Source organism: Mirounga leonina, unplaced genomic scaffold (genome assembly GCF_011800145.1).
Source record: "Mirounga leonina isolate KUSES-001 unplaced genomic scaffold, KU_Mleo_1.0 Mir_179, whole genome shotgun sequence".
NCBI lineage: Eukaryota > Metazoa > Chordata > Mammalia > Carnivora > Phocidae > Mirounga > Mirounga leonina.
This window is the reverse complement of record NW_023270466.1, coordinates 6,093,225-6,103,974: the sequence shown is the minus strand read 5'-3', so window position 1 is coordinate 6,103,974 and position 10,750 is coordinate 6,093,225. Positions and strand designations below refer to the sequence as shown.

Genomic DNA, 10,750 nt, shown 5'->3' with positions numbered 1-10,750 from the left:
AGCATGCCATTTGCAACAACATGGATGGATCTGAGGGTATTATGCTAATGAAATAAGTCAGAGAAAGACAAGTTTATGACTTTATTTATATATGGAATCTAAAAAATGAAACAAGAAACAAAACAAAAACTCCAGATATGGAGAATAGATTGGGGTTATCAGAACGGCAGTTGGTTATGGGGTGGATGAAATGGGTAAACAGCAATGATACGGTGATGCATAGTAACTAGACTTACTGTAGTGTATACAAAGATCAAATCATGGTGTGTGTATGAAGCTGAAGTTAATATAACATTACAAACCAATTGTAGCTTAAGGAAAAAAAATGAACCTTGTTGAATATATCGACATAAGTCATAGCATAATTGAAGCATTAAAAAAAGTCACCAAAGTTCTTTTTTACCTTGTAATGGTATTTTACATACATCCGTATAAAACAAACATGGTAGAGATAATAAAGCAGAGAACAGATCTGCTTTGAAGTTAAGTTTTGTGTGGCTTGCATGATGTTTAAGAGTTTTCTAATCACTAACATTTAAACACCAAGCAGTTTCACCTTTAAAAACCCATATTTTCTAGGTTTTTATTAAGGCAGTAGGACAACTAAATCTGACTTTTCCTTTGCCAGCAGCTGGCAGGAACTAAGTTCTGGCTGTCTTCTTTGGATGATGCTTTGTCTCCCAGTAGCCTCAAGCCCTTTTGATTGCTTTACTCATTTAACTGACCCATTCTGGACATTTGAATTTATGACCTTTGTCTAAAGTAATTTAGTAACACTTGAATCATTTTGAAGTGCATTCAGTTGTCAAAGTTATAGCTAGGGGAAGAAATGGGTAATTCTGAACAAAATAGAGTGGAGGCTTTTCAAAAAATTAATTTTGACCAGGATTGGGAATGCCTGAGAGCCCAAAAAGAGGATAGTGCTGAAGAACTTGTGGGGTTACTTCTGTTTGTGCAGCTTTTAAATATGTCTTAGCTATTAGGGCATGATAATCTTTTCAGTTTCTAAAAGAGCCGGGCATTTCTGGTTGCCAGACTCAACTTATTTTAGCAGAGAACCTTCACCTTCAATAATAACTTCTCTGTGAAATATTTACAGAGAAAAAACTGAGGTTAGTGGCAAAGCTGTTGACTGTTACCCCCAAAACTGACGCTGGTCTGGTGCTCTTCTTATTGCCCCAGCAGCCCCATGGCCAAGGATTGCTGGTGCTCCCTGTTGAAACAGTCTTAAGCAAGTCTTTGGCAGGCTTTTTGTTGCATTTTTCTACTGTGTAAATAAAGGTATTAGAAGAAATTCAGGCTTTTGAATACTGCCTAACCAGTTTCTGCTTGGTAACTTGCCCTGAGAGCCTCCATGAATGCCAGCAAACAAATTAGATCCACAGTGTATTTGATATGCATATCTTCTCCCCAAACAAAATTTGAATTCCACAAACACAAATTGAGTCATTTTCCAAATGTTTGTATAGGAATGGAAGTTTTTATCCTATCCTTCTGTAACCAATACCATAAAACTTCTGAAGGTCTATGATGCATTTGTTGTACAATGTTAATCCAAAACAAAACTTTATTCTGTCCAAATTTGTAGCTATCGAGAGATACCAAACTCATTTCTATTGATCAGTACAACATGTTTGTACCAACCAGATCTAAAAAATGTGTAAAGGAGTGCCATGCTGTAAAGATCTTAATTATAGTTGTAAACACAAGTGCAGCTGTTACAAATCTAGCAAAACCTCAGATTAAACAATTTAAAATTTACTGAAGATGACATTCCAGAGCCATTTTTCATAATATAAACACTCTGGGACATGCCTTTGAAATGAGTGGGATTGTCATTAATATTAATGCCACTGAATTCAAGGCTGGGAAGTCCTTTCTTTCCGAGCTTATTTTCACTGCTAATTTTGGAATAGAATATGCTTTTAACCTGAAGTATGGCATGTTTATTCACATCCTGAAAAAATTTGATTCTGTTGCTTTCGAATTGTAGGAATGCAAAAATACAGTATAAGTATTCTTTCTTTATGGTCTTTTAACTTAAATGAGTTTTTTAGAATTTGGCAAAAATTAGCTGTTAATGGAATCCAATTGCATTAGTCAATTAGAAGATAGTAAATAGTTGATATTTTAGAATCGTATCAGTTGGACAATTTAAAATGCTGTATTTAAGGAAAGAATTTTATTCTGAGTGATTTTGAGCATGTTTCTTGTGAACTTGTCTTTCAGTTAGGCTGTGGTAGGACAAGCTTTCAAAACCTGCACTATTCCAATTTGTTTTTCTCATTTTCCACTTAGTGTGATTACCAGTGAGGTATCAGTTAAGCAGTATAGTATTTTCTAGAGCTACGTTCTGTGCTTTGATTTCTTATGAAATCTTGTATGATTTTTTGGGGTTTTTTGGGTCAAATTTAAGAGTATACAGGAGTCCACTGGAGGCGCTTTGAATGGGTCAGATAGTTCTAGGAGTGGGTGTGATTGTTTTGTTTTTGTTTGCTTGTTTATTTGTGACCACATTTTATTTTAAAGATTTATTTATTTTTTTTGAGAGAGAGAGAGCAGGAGCAGGGAGAGGGACAGAGGGAGAGACTATTTCAAGCAGACTCCCTGCTGAGCAAGGAGCCCAATTCAGGGCTTGATCCCACAACCCATGAGATCGTGACCTGAGCTGAAACCAAGAGTTAGAGGCTTAACTGATTGAGCCACCAGGTGCCCCTGGTGACCGCATTTTAAAATTCCATTTACTTTTACTGAATTTCTCCACTGGACTGTTGAGGAAGCATCTAAATTGGCTATTGCTAAACCATCTTTAGTCTTTGATTAAAAAGAGGCAACATTTATCAAAAGAAGGCAGTTGAGTTTCCCGTATTTACATTTGTTCTTTAATTTCTGTTAAACATTTTATGACCAGAAGAATTGAAGCCAACCATTGTCAAATACTGTGTTGTAACCTAAAGTTAGTAACTGGAAGCACAGAGCTGATCAGAAGAACTGGCTTTTTCTATCAATATAGAAGACTGGTATACCACAATGAATGCTGTTGCTTTTGTCTCCCCCGTCTTTCTTTTTGCTTTCCTTTTTTTTTTTTTAATTTAAGAGGTTGTGGAGGTTTCTTGAATTCTTTCAGCATTTACATAAAATTCTGTATTTTGAGAAGGAACTCTGAGCAGATACAAAAAGCCTCTTTCTGTTTAAAAACTTTTTTCAGTTATTGTAGGATTTTCCTTCATTATCATCCATTCTGTCCTTTCTCTGATATTATATCTTCTTTTTGTTTCTCTTTCTAGGTTTATTCCCTGCTTTTGGTAGTGAACATCCTCTAGTATCTTGTTAAAAGGGTGTGTGGAAGGTGAGTTATTTTCTGGTCACTGTCTATTGAATGTGTCGTGATTCTAGTCACGCTTGTTTGATAGTTTGATGGATATAAAATTCCATGTTAGAAATAATTTTCCTTCAGAATTGTGAAGGCATTGTTCCCTTTCCTTCTACCTTCCAATGTTTTTACAATTTTATGAAGATGTGCCATGGTGTATTATAATGCTCTTTTCATCCATTGTGTTGCACCCTTTCAGTTTGGAGCTTCTTGTTCTAGGAAAATTTGTGTTCACTGTATCCTCTCTTCTGTTTTCTTTGGAGCCCCTTTATTTGGAATTTGACTTCCAGGACTGATATTCTTTACCTTCTTCCTGTTTTCCATCACATTGTGTTTTTGCTTTACCTTTGAGACATTTTTTCAACTTTAAATTCTTTTCTGTTGAGTTTATTTCTAGTATTTTATGTTTAATTTCCAAGATCGTTCTCTGAATGTTCATTTTGTTAATATTTTCTCATTTCATGGATATAGTATTATCTTCTCTGTACTATAAAGATACGAATGTTGGGGCGCCTGGGTGGCTCAGTCGTTAAGCGTCTGCCTTCAGCTCAGGTCATGATCCCAGGGTGCTGGGATCGAGCCTCGCATCGGGCTCCCCGCTCTGCGGGAAGCCTGCTTCTCCCTCTTCTACTCCCCCTGCTTGTGTTTCCTCTCTCGCTGTGTCTCTCTCTGTCAAATAAATCAATTGAAAAAATCTTTAAAAAAAAAAAAAAGATACGAATGTTATGACTTTTTGAAAAAGTTTTTAAAGTCTCTTCCTTTCCCCATGTGACTTCCATGTTGTTTTTTATCTGTATATTTTTTAAATTTAAATTTAGTTAATTAACATATAGTGTATTATTAATAGCAGAGGTAGAGTTCAGTGATTCATCAGTCTTACATAATACCCAGTGTTCATTACATCATGTGCCTTTTTTTTTTTAAGATTTTTATTTATTTATTTGAGAGAGAGAGAGAATGAGAGAGAGCACATGAGAGGGAGGAGGGTCAGAGGGAGAAGCAGACCCCCTGCCGAGCAGGGAGCCCGATGCGGGACTCGATCCAGGGACTCCAGGATCATGACCTGAGCTGAAGGCAGTCGCTTAACCAACTGAGCCACCCAGGCGCCCCATCATGTGCCTTCTTAATGTCCATCACCCAGTTACCCTATCTCCTTCAACAACCCTCAGTTTGTTTCCTATGACTAAGGGTCTCTTACGGTTTGTCTCCCTCTCCAATTTTCTCTTGTTATATTCCCCTCCCTTCCCCTGTGATCCTCTGTTTTGTTTCTTAAATTCCACATATGAGTGAGATCATATGATAATTATCTTTCTCTGAATGACCTATTTCGCTTAGCATAATACCCTCTAGTTCCATCCATGTCATTGCAAATGGCAAGATTTCATTTGTTTTGATGACTGAGTAGTAGTCTATTGTGTGTATGTATATATATACATACCACATCTTCTTTATCCATTCATCTGTCAATGGACATCTGGGCTCTTTCCATAGTTTCACTATGGTGGACGTGGTTGCTATAAACATTGGGGTGGAGGTGCCCCTTCAGGTCACTACATTTGGATCTTTAGGGTAAATACCTAGTAGTGTAATTGCTGGGTCATATGGTAGTTCTATTTTCAACTTTTTGAGGAACCTCCATACAGTTTTCGAGAGTGGCTGCACCAGCTTGCATTTCCACCAACAGTGTAGGAGGGTTCCCCTTTCTCCGCATCCCCGCCAACATCTGTCATTTCCTGACTTGTTAATTTTAGCCATTCTGACTGGTGTGAGGTGATATCTCATTGTGGTATTGATGTCGAGTGATGTTGAGCATTTTTTCATGTGTCTGTTGGCCATTTGTGTGTCTTCTTTGGAGAAATGTCTGTTCATCTCTTTTGCCCATTTCTTGATTGGATAATTTGTTCTTTAAGTTTTGAGTATGATAAGTTCTTTATAGATTTTGGATACTAGCCCTTTATCTGCTAGGTCATTTGCAAATATCTTCTCTCATTCTGTCAGTTGTCTTTTGGTTTTGTCAACTGTTTGCTGTGCAAAAACTTTTTATCCTGATGAAGTCCCAATAGTTCATTTTTACCTTTGTTTCCCTTGCGTTTGGAGATGTGTCTAGCAAGAAGTTGCTGCAGCTGAGGTCACAGAGGTTGCTGCCTGTGTTCTCCTCTAGGATTTTGATGGATTGCTATTTCACGTTTAGATCTTTGATCCATTTTGAGTCTATTTTTGTGTATGGTGTAAGAAAATGGTCCAGTTTCATTCTTCTGCATGTGGCTGTCCAATTTTCCCAACACCATTTGTTGAAGAGACTGTCTTTTTTCCACTAGATATTCTTTCCTTCTTTATTGAAGATTAGTTGACCATAGAGTTGAGGTCCATTTCTGGGCTCTCTATTCTGTTCCATTGATCCATGTGTCTGTTTTGGTGCCAGTACCATACTGTCTTGATGATTACAGCTTTGTAATAGAGCTTGAAGTCCGACATTGTGATGCCCCCAGTTTTGGTTTTCTTTTTCAACATTCCTTTGGCTATTCGGGATCTTTTCTGGTTCCATAGCAATTTTAGGATTATTTGTTCCAGCTCTGTGAAAAAAGTGGATGGTATTTTGATGGGGATTGCATTGAATGTATAGATTGCTCTAGGTAGCATAGACATTTTAACAATATTTGTTCTTCCAATCTATGAGCATGGAAGGTTTTTCCATTTCTTTGTGTCTTCCTCAGTTTCTTTCATGAGTGTTCTATAGTTTTCTGAATACAGATTCTTTGCCTCTTTGGTTAGGTTTATTCCTAGGTATCTTACGGTTTTGGGTGCAATTGTAAATGGGATCAACTCCTAAATTTCTCTTTCTTCTGTCCCATTGTTAGTATATAGAAATGCAACTGATTTTTGTGCATTGATTTTGTATTCTGGCACTTTGCTGCATTCCTGTATGAGTTCTAGCAATTTTGGGGTGAGTCTTTTGGGTTTTCCACTTACAGTATCGTGTCATCTGCAAAGAGTGAGAGTTTGACTTCTTCTTTGCCAGTTTGGATGCTTTTACTTCTTTTTGTTGTCTGATTACTAAGGCTAGGACTTCCAGTACTATGTTGAACAACAGTGGTGAGATTGGACATCCCTGTCGTGTTCCTGACCTTAGGGGCAAAGCTCTTAGTTTTTCCCCATTGAGGATGATATTTGCTGTGGGCTTTTCGTAGATGGCTTTTATGATACTGTGGTATGTTCCTTCTATCCCTACACTGCATAGAGTTTTAATCAAGAAAGGTTGCTGTACTTTATCAGATGCTTTTTCTGCATCTATTGAAAGGATCATATGGTTCCTGTCCTTTCTTTTATTAATGTGGTATATTACATTGATTGGTTTGCGAATGTTGAACCACCCTTGCAGCCCAGGAATAAATCCTACTTGATTGTGGTGAATAATCCTTTTAATGTACTGTTGGATCCTATTGACTAGTATCTTGGTGAGAATTTCAACATCCGTGTTCATCAGGAATAATCGGTCTGTAATTCTTTTTGGTGGGGCCTTTGGTTTTGGGATCAAGGTATAATGTGGGCCTCATAGAACGAATTTGGGATTTCCTTCTATTTCTGTTTTTTGAAACAGCTTCAGAAGAATAGGTATTAATTCTTCTTTAAATGTTTGGTAGAATTCCTTTGGGAAGCCATCTGGCCCTGGACTCTTGTTTGTGGGGAGACTTGATTACTGCTTCAATTTCCTTGCTGGTTATCGGTCTGTTCAGGTTTTCTGTTTCTTCCTGGTTCAGTACATCTCTAGGAATATATCCATTTCTTCCAGATTGCCTATTTTGTTGGCATATATTTGCTCATAATATTTTCTTATAATTGTCTGTATTTCTTTGGTGTTGGTTGTGATCTCTCCTCTTTCATTCATGATTTTATTTATTTGTGTCCTTTCTCTTTTTCATAAGTCTGGCTGAGGGTGTGTTGATCTTAGTAATTCTTTCAAAGAACCAGCTCCTAGTTTCATTGGTGTGTTCTACTGTTCTTTTGGTTTCTATTTCACTGATTTCTGTTCTAATCTTTATTAATTCTCTTCTCCTGCTGAGTTTAGGCTTTATTTGCCGTTCTTTCTCCTGCTCCTTTAGGTGTAAGGTTAGGTTGTGTATTTGAGACTTTTCTTGCATCTTGAGAAAGGCTTGTTTGCTGTAAACTTCCCTCTTAGGATCGCCTTTGCTGCCTTCCAAAGGTTTTGAACACTTGTGTTTTCATTTTCATTTGTTTCCATGAATTCTTTTAATTCTACTTTAATTTCTTGGTTGACCCATTCATTCTTTACTAGGATGCTCTTTATTCTCCATGTATTTGAGTTCTTTCCAAATTCCCTCTTGTGATTGAGTTCTAGTTTCAATGCATTGTGGTCTGAAAATATGCAGGGAATGATCCCAGTCTTTTGGTACTGGTTGAGACCTGATTTGTGACCCAGGATGTGACCTGTTCTGGATAATGTTCCATGTGCACTTGAGAAGAATGTGTGTTCTGTTGCTTTAGGATGGAATGCTCTGAATATATATGTGAAATCCATCTTGTCCAGTGTGTTATTCAAAGTTCTTGTTTCCTTGTTGATCTTCTGCTTAGATGATCTGTCCATTGCTGTGAGAGGGGTGTTATAGTCCCCTCCTATTAATGTGTTATTATCAATGGGTTTCTTTAACTTTGTTATTAATTGTTTTTTTTATTTGGCTGCTCCCATGTTAGGGGCATAAATGTTTATAATTGTTAGCTCTTCTTTTTGGATAGACCCTTTAATTATGATATAGTGTCCTTCCTCATCTCTTGTTACAGTCTTTGGTTTAAACTCTAATTTGTTTGATAAAAGGATTGCTATCCCATCTTTCTTTTGATGTCCATTAGCATGATAAATGGTTTTCCACCCCCTCACTTTCAATCTGGAGGTGTCTTTGGGCCTAAAATGAGTCTCTTGCAGACAGCATATGGATGGATCTTGCTTTTTTATCCAGTCTCATACCCTGTGTCTTTTGAGTGGGGCATTTAGCCCACTTACGTTCAACTACTGAAAGATATGATTTTAGTGCTGTTTTATTACCTGTAAAGTCACTGTTTCTGTCTATTGTCTCTGTTCCTTTCTGGTCTTTGTTACTCTTCGGTTCTCTGTTCACTTACAGGACCCCCTTTATTTCTTGCAGGGCTGGTTTGGTGATCACAAATTCTTTTATTTTCTGTTTGTCCTGGAAGCTTTTTATCGCTTTTTCTATTTTGAATTAGCAATAATCACTCCTCGGATAAAACTCATTGGCTATGATACTGCCACTGCGCAAAGCTGCTTTTTCTATTTTGAATGACAGCCTTGCTTTATAAAGTATTCTTGGCTGCATATTTTTCTCATTTACCACCCTGAATATATTATGCCAGGTCTCTGTGGATAGGTCTGCTGCTGTAAGCTACCCCTGTAGGTTACGGACCTCTTGTCCCAAGCCGCTTTCAGGATTTTCTCTTTGTCTCTGAGATTTACGAACTTCACTATTATTATATGTCCATGTATTGACCTATGTTTATTGGTTTTGAGGGGGTTTCTCTGTGCCTTCTGGACTTGGATGCCTGTTTCCTTCCCCAGGTTAGGGAAATTCTCCACTGTAATTTACTCCAATATACCTTCTGCCCCTCTCTCTCTTTCTTCTTCTTCTGGGATCCCAATTATCCTAATATTGTTTCATCTTATGGTATCACTTATCTCCCGAACTCTCCCCTTGTGATCCAGTAGTTGTTTCTCTCTCTTTTTCTCAGCTTCTTTATTCGCCATCATTTTGTCTCCTATATCACTAATTCTCTCTTCTGCCTCATTTATCCTAGCAGTTAGAGCCTCCATTTTTTATTGCATCTCATTAATAGCATTTTTTATTTTGACTTGATTAGATTTTAGTTCTTTTATGTCTCTAGAAAGGGATTCTCTAGTGTCTTCTATGCTTTTTTCAAGTCCAGCTAGTATCATTTATAATTGTTATTCTGAACTGTAGTTCTGACGTCTTAGTTATATCTATACTGATTAGGTCCCTGGCAGTCAGTACTGCCTCTTCTCTTTTTTGAGATTAGTTTTTTTGTCTTGTTACTCTGTCCAGAGAATACATGATGGAGAGAACAAAATACTAAAATCACAACAACAACTCCAGAGAAATACACACTAATCATATCAGAAGGGACCCAAAACTGGAAAAAAAAAAGAAAAATTGAGAAAAGAAAAGAGAGAATATAATCAGACAGGTGAACAGAACAGAGCAATACACTGGATCCTCTCTGTATTTTGATCTGTTTGTTAGAAAACTAGATCCCAAAATTGTAAAGAAAGAAAAACTTATATACGTACAAAAAGAAAATTAAATACAATAAAAGGATAGACTATAACTGTAAAAATGAAAATTAAAAGACAAAGAAGGGGCACCTGGGTGGCTCAGTCATTAAGCGTCTGACTTCGGCTCAGGTCATGATTTCAGGGTCCTGGGATCAAGCCCCGCATCGGGCTCCCTGCTTGGCAGGAAGCCTGCTTCTCCCTCTCCCGCTCCCCCTGCTTGTGTTCCCTCTCTCGCTGTGTCTCTCTCTGTCAAATAAATAAATAAAATCTTTAAAAAAAAAAGACAAAGAAAAAAGAAAGGCTATAAACAGCTGAATAGAACAGAGTGATACACTATGCCTTGGGTGTCTTTTGGTCTGTTAGAAGAAACTGTATTCCAAAACTGTAACGAAAGGAAAACTTACACATATGCACATGAATATATATATATATATATATATATATATATATATATATATATACACACACACACATACATGCACACATACAAAAACAAAAATACAATGAAGGGATGGCATGTAACTGTAAAGATGAAAATTAAAAAAGACTTTAATAAAACAATACAGAATGTAATCAGACAGCTGAAGAGAACAGAATAATACTCTAGGTTCTGGGTATATTTTGATCTGTTAGAACAAACTGCATCCCAAAATTGTAAAGAAAGAAAATCTTATATATATACAAAAACAAAACTAAATACAATGAAAGGATAGAATGTAACTGTAAAGGGGCGCTTGGGTTGCTCAGTCAGTTAGGTGTCTGCCTTTGGCTAGGGCCATGATCCCAGCGTCCTGGGATTGAGTCCTGCATCAGGCTTTCTGCTCAGCAGGGGGTCTGCTTCTGCCTCTCCCTCTGCCTTTTGCCTCCCCTGCCTTTGCTCTCTCCGTCTCTCTCTCTCTGTCCGTCTCTCAAATAAATAAATAATCTTTAAAAAAAAAAAAAGAATATAACTATAAAGATGAAAATTTAAAAAGACTTAAAAAAAAAAAAGAATAAGGGACACCTGGGTGGCTCAGATGGTTAAGTGTCTGCCTTCGGCTCAGGTTGTGATTCCAGGG

At 37.2% G+C, this 10,750-nt stretch overlaps 1 protein-coding gene and 1 pseudogene across 1 annotated transcript in view; one reads left to right on the top strand and one right to left on the bottom strand.

The window, feature by feature from the left end:
- Nucleotides 1-2,668: 2,668 nt before the first annotated feature.
- Nucleotides 2,669-10,750, top strand: part of FANCC (FA complementation group C) — a 261,732-nt gene continuing 253,650 nt past the window's right edge. Inside the window, exon 1 of the mRNA XM_035024451.1 lies at nucleotides 2,669-3,349. The gene's annotated coding sequence lies outside the window, so the exon portion shown is untranslated. The remainder of the gene's footprint in view (nucleotides 3,350-10,750) is intronic.
- Nucleotides 8,542-8,668, bottom strand: LOC118023376 (annotated as a pseudogene).